Here is a 7115-nt window from a genome sequence, read left to right as displayed (position 1 = left end):
CCTCTATCCCCCACCTACAGTCTCATCCAGCAATGTATACGCCCTCAGCAGCTACATATTCTGGCCAACAGCTACAGCTCCAACCTCTGCCACCAACCTGCAGCTCCACTGCTCAGCTGCAAACAGTGGTCTCATCACATTCCTATCATTATCAGCTTCTGTCAGATATATTATGCCTCAGCCTCCACATCCACTGACAGTCCCCATCAGCGAGCTGTGGTCCTAGCCTTCACCTGCTGCCTCTGTTAGCCTGCTGTATCCCCAGCCCCCAGCTGCAGCATCTGCCAATCACTTCCATCCCCGGGCTCTACCTGCAGAATCTGGCACCTGCGGCCCGACCCTCCATCCTCCTCTGACAGTCAGATGCAGACCCATCCTCTGTCTACAGCCCTTGGCAGCCACCATTTGCCTCGTCCTGCAAACTTCGAACAAATGCAGCTCCAACTCCCACTTCAGTCTTCGGCACCCAACAACGTGGAAGCTGAAACCCCAGCTTTCTCAGTATGTATAAAGGGTTACCAGGTGCAATATTCAATAAAGACTAGGAAGCTTTATTTTTCTTATCCCTGTTGTTTTCTATTTCAAGTCACCTTGTTCCTTTGGGTAACCTCCTGTCACCTATTTCTAAGTAAATAGTTTCACTCTGTTTTATGTGGTGTGACTTGTCTTTCTCAGTTAATCTCCCCGTTGGACTTTACATTCAAAACTGAGAGGATCAGCGTTACGTTTTGTCAAAGACACCATCTACAGCCCAGTGCTCGCCAACAGAGCATCTCCAGCAAAATGAGGGTTCTTCCAGCCGTGTGCCAGGGAATAAGATGTTCTTACAAAGGAAAGCTGGTGGTAAGACTGAGATTCATGTACAAATGAGTGTTTCCCTGACAGCCAGAGGGATAAAACTGTTTTTTATTTACCTTTGCTTTGACTGTAACTTTCAATTGACCCATGATCTGTGCAACCAATGAAGTAGTAAACTGGACAAAAGGAACTAAACTACGTGAGAGGCATAATAACACATTTATAGTTTGTTATGTTTTGCATCATTTCAGGCAGATCCTGTTGCCATGTCAAGACCTAAGGGGAAGAGCGGGGCCCAGGGATCCACTCAGTATGGTGATAACATGCAGAAACATAACAGTGTAATGACAGCATGCCTGGGCTGATTAATTAAAGCTGCCTCACTCTTTAAATGTACACCATCTTATTCTTCTCACAGGTATTTCCATATGTTGCGTGAAGGAAGAGCACTCAGCTACATCAACTGGAAAACAGAATTATGGTGCTGAGCTTCATCTACCAGAAGGAGCTCCTCTTCCTCCCACGAGGCTTTGCGGCTTTGCACCCTCCTGACTTTAACCACACAGAAATATTCCCCTCATCTCCTCCGTACTAGAGGCTTCTTCATGCTCCTGTGCTCACTCAACTAGCACATGCCAGCAAGCCCAACTGTGTGTATTATCAATATGAGGATGGTTATGAACCAATCAACAAGCTTTCCGGGAGTTTCAGAATGACAAAAAAAAATGTTCTTCCATATCAGTTCCACCAGTTTTTCCCAAGCAGATTGATGGAGGTCTGAAGGATCCTGAGACACTCCACCTGAGACTGTAATGCCTTACATTTCAAACCACGCTCCCTTACAGAGACTGCCAGTTCGAATGCTCTATTACCATGATTTCTGCTTGTACTGTAAACCTTTGCCCTGCTCAATAAATTTCATCAGTCTCTGCATCTTCAGATCAGTCATTCGAGTCAACAAGAATTAGCATGAAAAAGGATTCTTAATATCTGAGATCTTGGTGAATTTATGTAATTTTGGATACTACTCTTAATTTTTCATTCTTTTTATTTCACTTTTCCAGCAGATATTTTTACTCATTAGTTTGGTACAACTTTCTAATAAGTCACCCTTTATAAAGGGTTTATAGGCATTATTTATTGGCTTATAAATACTCATTTTAAATACATAAGTCATCATGTTTGCAATTAGAAATGTTAGTAAGTCATTATTAAAGGGGGTCACAACTTTATTACTTTCTAATAAGCCATCAAGTTTGCAGATATTAACATCAGTAAGTCACGAATAATGGGTGATGACTTTCTTAATTTCTACTATTCCATCATCAACTGCAATTATAACCATTAACAAAATCATTGATGAAGGATTCTTATAGTAATCCATGGATTCTGCAGTTGTAAATGTTATGTTGTTTATAAATGGATTTTCATCGAGACGTTCTGCAGCCCTTTTCCAGGAGGTAAGTTGACCAAAGTGTCCTACAGGAGGACAATTTTTCACAACCTGGCAATCTAAAAGTTGTTCTTGGCCTATAAATGAACACATTGGTAGAGGACTTATTTTTTCCACTAATAAATAAATTAAAACTAAAGGGTAACTTGTGAGAAAGTGGTACCCAAAAAGTTAAGCCATCAGTGTATTTAAAAGATGTCCTATTCACCTTTTAAAAGGGGAGCATCTTTGTGAAAAGGCATCATGGATCACTCTCTTTCCTTCTTCAATCCAGGACTACTTTTACAGTGTCCTTCTCAGACACTTTTTTGGACCACATACATTTGAGGTATATTCACATTCATACTGTACTGACGTTTGGATTAGAGGAAAAATCATCACTTTGCATATTTCTCAGTCCATACCTGAAAATATAAGCTGTTTCACTATAATATAAGGTGTGTTTTAACCTTTAACAGCAGCAGAAATACAAGTGAAACCTAGATTTAGTTGTTTTCTGCACAGACGCTCTATATTAAAAGAATCACAAATCAAAGATTGATTCATTTTGGTTTTTAATGTATTATTTACTGTGTGTATTTATCCTGCAGGTGTGTGATAGCCTTAGCAATATGTGTGTAGTATTTGCTTGGCTGTTCCCTGCAGGTTTCTCTGTGAGGAAAGTGGAGCAGCTTTGTTGTTGCTGTGGACCGGATCAGAAAATCAAAATGCTGAACACTGTTAGCTTGGAATGTCTCACCTGCATTATGATTCTTCATTTGTTGCAATTTTCATCCATCCAAACTTCATCCTCTTCACATCATCATCATCATCTAATAAACTACAGACTTCTTCCGCTAAGACAATTAATGGAGTTAGTTATGGACCTGTCCTCACTGAGGTCCATATAATTATCTCCAGTTTTACTCTACTGCAATGTCTGTTCTACTGCGGCCTCAGGTGGTGGACTGCTACGACATCCTGAAAGAGTAGAGCCTCCAAACGGTGGCCGTGATTCTTAAAGGAAAGTGAATTTGAAATGAATCGAAATGTCATTGAATTGAGAAAATATTTGGGCTGAATATCCACTTTGTTCCATGTGTCTAAGACATATAATTTACATATAGATTTTGTCTTTGTCATGAGATCCGTATAAAGCATGTCATGGTACATATTTACCTGCTGGCGGCCCAAAGGTCAGAAGTTTACTGATGGACCCAGACTGATCCCCCCCATATCCTGTCCTCTGTTCACATACCTGACGCTCCAAGTTTCCATCAAGAACAGAGCAGACAGCAGACTGCACATACTGTAGCAGTTCATTATTTGTGATAATTTAATCAAACACATTTTATTTATTTATTATTTATGCACTAAGGAGCCCAAAACAAGCTAAAATAGTAAAGATGTTAAAACTAGATTTTGGCACAGGGCTTCTTTTAAAGGCAACAAAGGAAAAAACATTAGCTGTAAATGCAGGGCCCATTCAGGCTGATGGTCCTGGAGCAACTGGCTGTTTTCCCACTTGGTAATCCAGCCAGGACCTGCACAACAAAATAGTACCTGAAACCTATGATTAGCATTTTACAAGTGAAGTGCAGTGATTTCAAGTACAACTGTGTAATTAATTTTGTATATAATTGAAGAATTAAGCTGACAATCTCACTCCTACATAAATTCATAGAGTACTGTGGGACTCATACGAGCTTCAGACAGACATATAAATTACTCTGCTTTGTTGTTTTAGCTCATATTCTGTCAAATGCTTTGCGGTACCACTGTATCTTTACCGTGTTATTTAACGAGAATGAGGGTTGAAGTGGCATAAAAAACTTCTCAGTCCTCCAAACCAACAGCTTCCACATCCTGCACACATCATTCATATGGAGGAGTGTTCTGGCTGGTTTGATCAGGAAAAAGGACAAATTAGACAAATTATTATTCTGACAAATTATTTTCCTAGATGATAATTCAGACACACATTTAAATAAGAAGACATTCAAGTTTATATTCTACATAATTATTGCAAACACATTATAGCAGAAAATCTTTAATATATTAATACAGAAAGCCCCATAAAAGCAAATGTTAGAGCAGACGAGTGTGACTGAGGACACAGTCAGATGTGGACATTTCTTCAACTTGACACATTGGTTTGATGTCAGGTCTTTTGCAGACTGACCGGATAAAACATTAGATCGCAGATGTGAGACGTGACTGTGAGAACAGATGTGCACAAGATGGAGGTCAAGGATTCCATGGTTGCTATGTTTGTCTCCAGGTGCATCATTTATATGTATCTATCATTTATATCATTCAAACACAAACAAAACCTCCAACGTTCAAGTAACGATTTTCTAAAGTTTCACCCAACGATTTCTTCGGAATCAACGCTTCTGCTGAGAACTTTCTCTATCCCGACGAGGACTAAAGACTCGCAGAAACCGACCAGAGACAAACAACGAACTTCCATCATGGAAAATGTGAGATTTGAACACTTTGACAGTCTGCGGTGTTTTCTATGGATTTTACCGTCGAGACTTTCAGAACCTTCTAAGTTGACTGATACAAACAGGCTCAGACATGAAGTGTAGAAATATACATCAAAAATATGGCTCTTTTCCCACATGTAACATCTATACAACTCTATAGAATAAAATATAATATAACATAACGATGATTGGAAGATGAGCTGATATGGATATTTACTCAGTTCGTCTCAAATGGATGAAAGCAATTTTAGTTTTTCTCATCATCGGAAGAATAATTCAGTCTAACCGGCTAAACGACATGAGTCGCACGGTTAAATCCAAATATCATCTCTTCAAACATTAGAGCCCGTATTTGTCAGCAAAAATAGCGTTAAAATATACATTTCAAATTCAAAGCCTAGGTCTATTTTACACTGAATAAAAGAAATATACGTCTCTGAACAAATGATTGAAAAAGGGAAAAGTAAAACATTGGCCATATAAATGAATGAATATAGATAATTGAAAGCCCCGCAAGAAAATAAAATAAAAACAAGACGCATTTTAAGGAGCTGATTTCAGTTTCCAGGTGTTGTTCCGCTGCTTTTCCCTCGGGCTGTTACACGAGCTCCACGTGATTACGGAGTTTTGATTGACATCAAAATAGTTTTATTTTGTACAAAATCTGAATGTGGCTCATTGGAAAGGCTGTAGCACCTTATATAGTTTATAAAGAAACTGTCAAATGAAACTCACTCTGTTCAACGAACAGATGTTGCGTTCTCTGTACTTGGAAAGCGTCATTCTAACACGAGTGCGTATTGTTGCAGGTCGATGTGTCCGTCCAGCTGCACACCAGTGACCACAGCACAGGAAGGAGAATCTCCGCCCGTCAGGCAGAGAGGGCAAGGAAGCCTGGAGCCTCCAGGCAGTGTCCATGCTGCAGAGACGACAAGGTTAGACATTTGCTTGACATATTTGCATAACAAATGCTTATGCTCCCACGTGTTCACAAGTTGAACTAGAGAATTAGACAGTTTTAGGAAATGCTTTTCTCTTGTAAGATTTATAAAGTATGTTGTTAAGTAGGAGGTTGACTGGAGTCTGACATCTTCTCGTGTGTTGCTGACTTTTTCCAGTCTCCAAATGTACGACCAAAGCGCCAAAACACTGCTACTACTGCCGACCCTCCCCAGGAGAGGAAGCAGACCACTGTGGCTTGTCCCTCTAAACCCTCTGCTGAGCTTCTAGAGGTGCTGGATGTGGTGCCCATTCCTAGGTCCTCCATCCCAGATGCTGACCTGCCTGTGGTCTTAAATCGGGCCCCCAGCCTCCAGCCCACCACTGCTCCGCAGCAACATGACGGCACTCTGAGGATCCACAACCGCTCCGTGGAAGAGTACCAGCAACTCTACCATGAAGTGGTGGATGATATGCTGAAGTATGTTTATATTGGAAGTCATGACTCTTTCAGTCTTCTATTTGTGACATTTTTTCAACCCATCGCTCGGTTTTTCCAAATATAAGCTTTAGAGTCGCATGCACAGTTATGATATAATTTCTGGTTCTTCCTCTCCTCACAGGTATAAGAACGGCCGGGTTCGTCCGTACACTTTGGCGCTGGGGCGTCGTATCAAGCAGAAACTGTGGGAGCGCCTGAATCGTCCCATGTTCATGACATCAGCTGATGAAGATGGACTTGAGCATGTGGACGTGTCATACGGGGCTGGAGTCAGTCCTCCCAGTTATGATTTAGATACTTTTGGAGAACCAGAGCCACCAAAGAAAAGAGCCAAGAAGTGCTAATCAAAGTCAAGCTCTTACAATAGTTAAATGAGATAAAATGTGTAAATAGTATTGTGGACTTGACTCATCTCAAGGAGTCTCACACTTCAGAGCTCACAGAGTTCAAACAGAAGTGACACGGAATCAGAACAATCTTTTTTAAATCAGTAAATGCAGCTTCTGTCAGCAAACTCTTCGATCCAGCCTCAACAGTGAAAAACAAACAACCTCTGCAAACCGCTTGAAGTACCACGCTCCACCCTCCACCTACATCCAACCTAACATTCACCTTAAAGCACGGCCTGCCCTCTCCACCTGCAGCCCCCATCAACCACCACCTACACCCTCTGTCACCCAGCTGAAGATCCAACCTCTGCCTCCAACCTACAACAGCAGGTTTTACCACCTCACTGCTGCCCCTTGCTCCACCTGAAGATACTAGGAGACATCTTCACACCTCTCCACCTACAGCCTCCTAAGTGCCCTGCTCCATCCTCCACCAATTGCTTCTTACGACCACCTTCGTATTGCTGAAAACATAACCTCCACCTACAGCCTCTGCCAGCAACCTGCGTTTTCCACCTCCACCTGCAAATTCAGGCCGTAAGCTGAAGCCAGACCCTCCACCC

Source organism: Xiphias gladius, chromosome 15, assembly GCF_016859285.1.
Source record: "Xiphias gladius isolate SHS-SW01 ecotype Sanya breed wild chromosome 15, ASM1685928v1, whole genome shotgun sequence".
Classification (NCBI taxonomy): domain Eukaryota; kingdom Metazoa; phylum Chordata; class Actinopteri; order Istiophoriformes; family Xiphiidae; genus Xiphias; species Xiphias gladius.
This window is presented reverse-complemented; position numbering follows the sequence as displayed.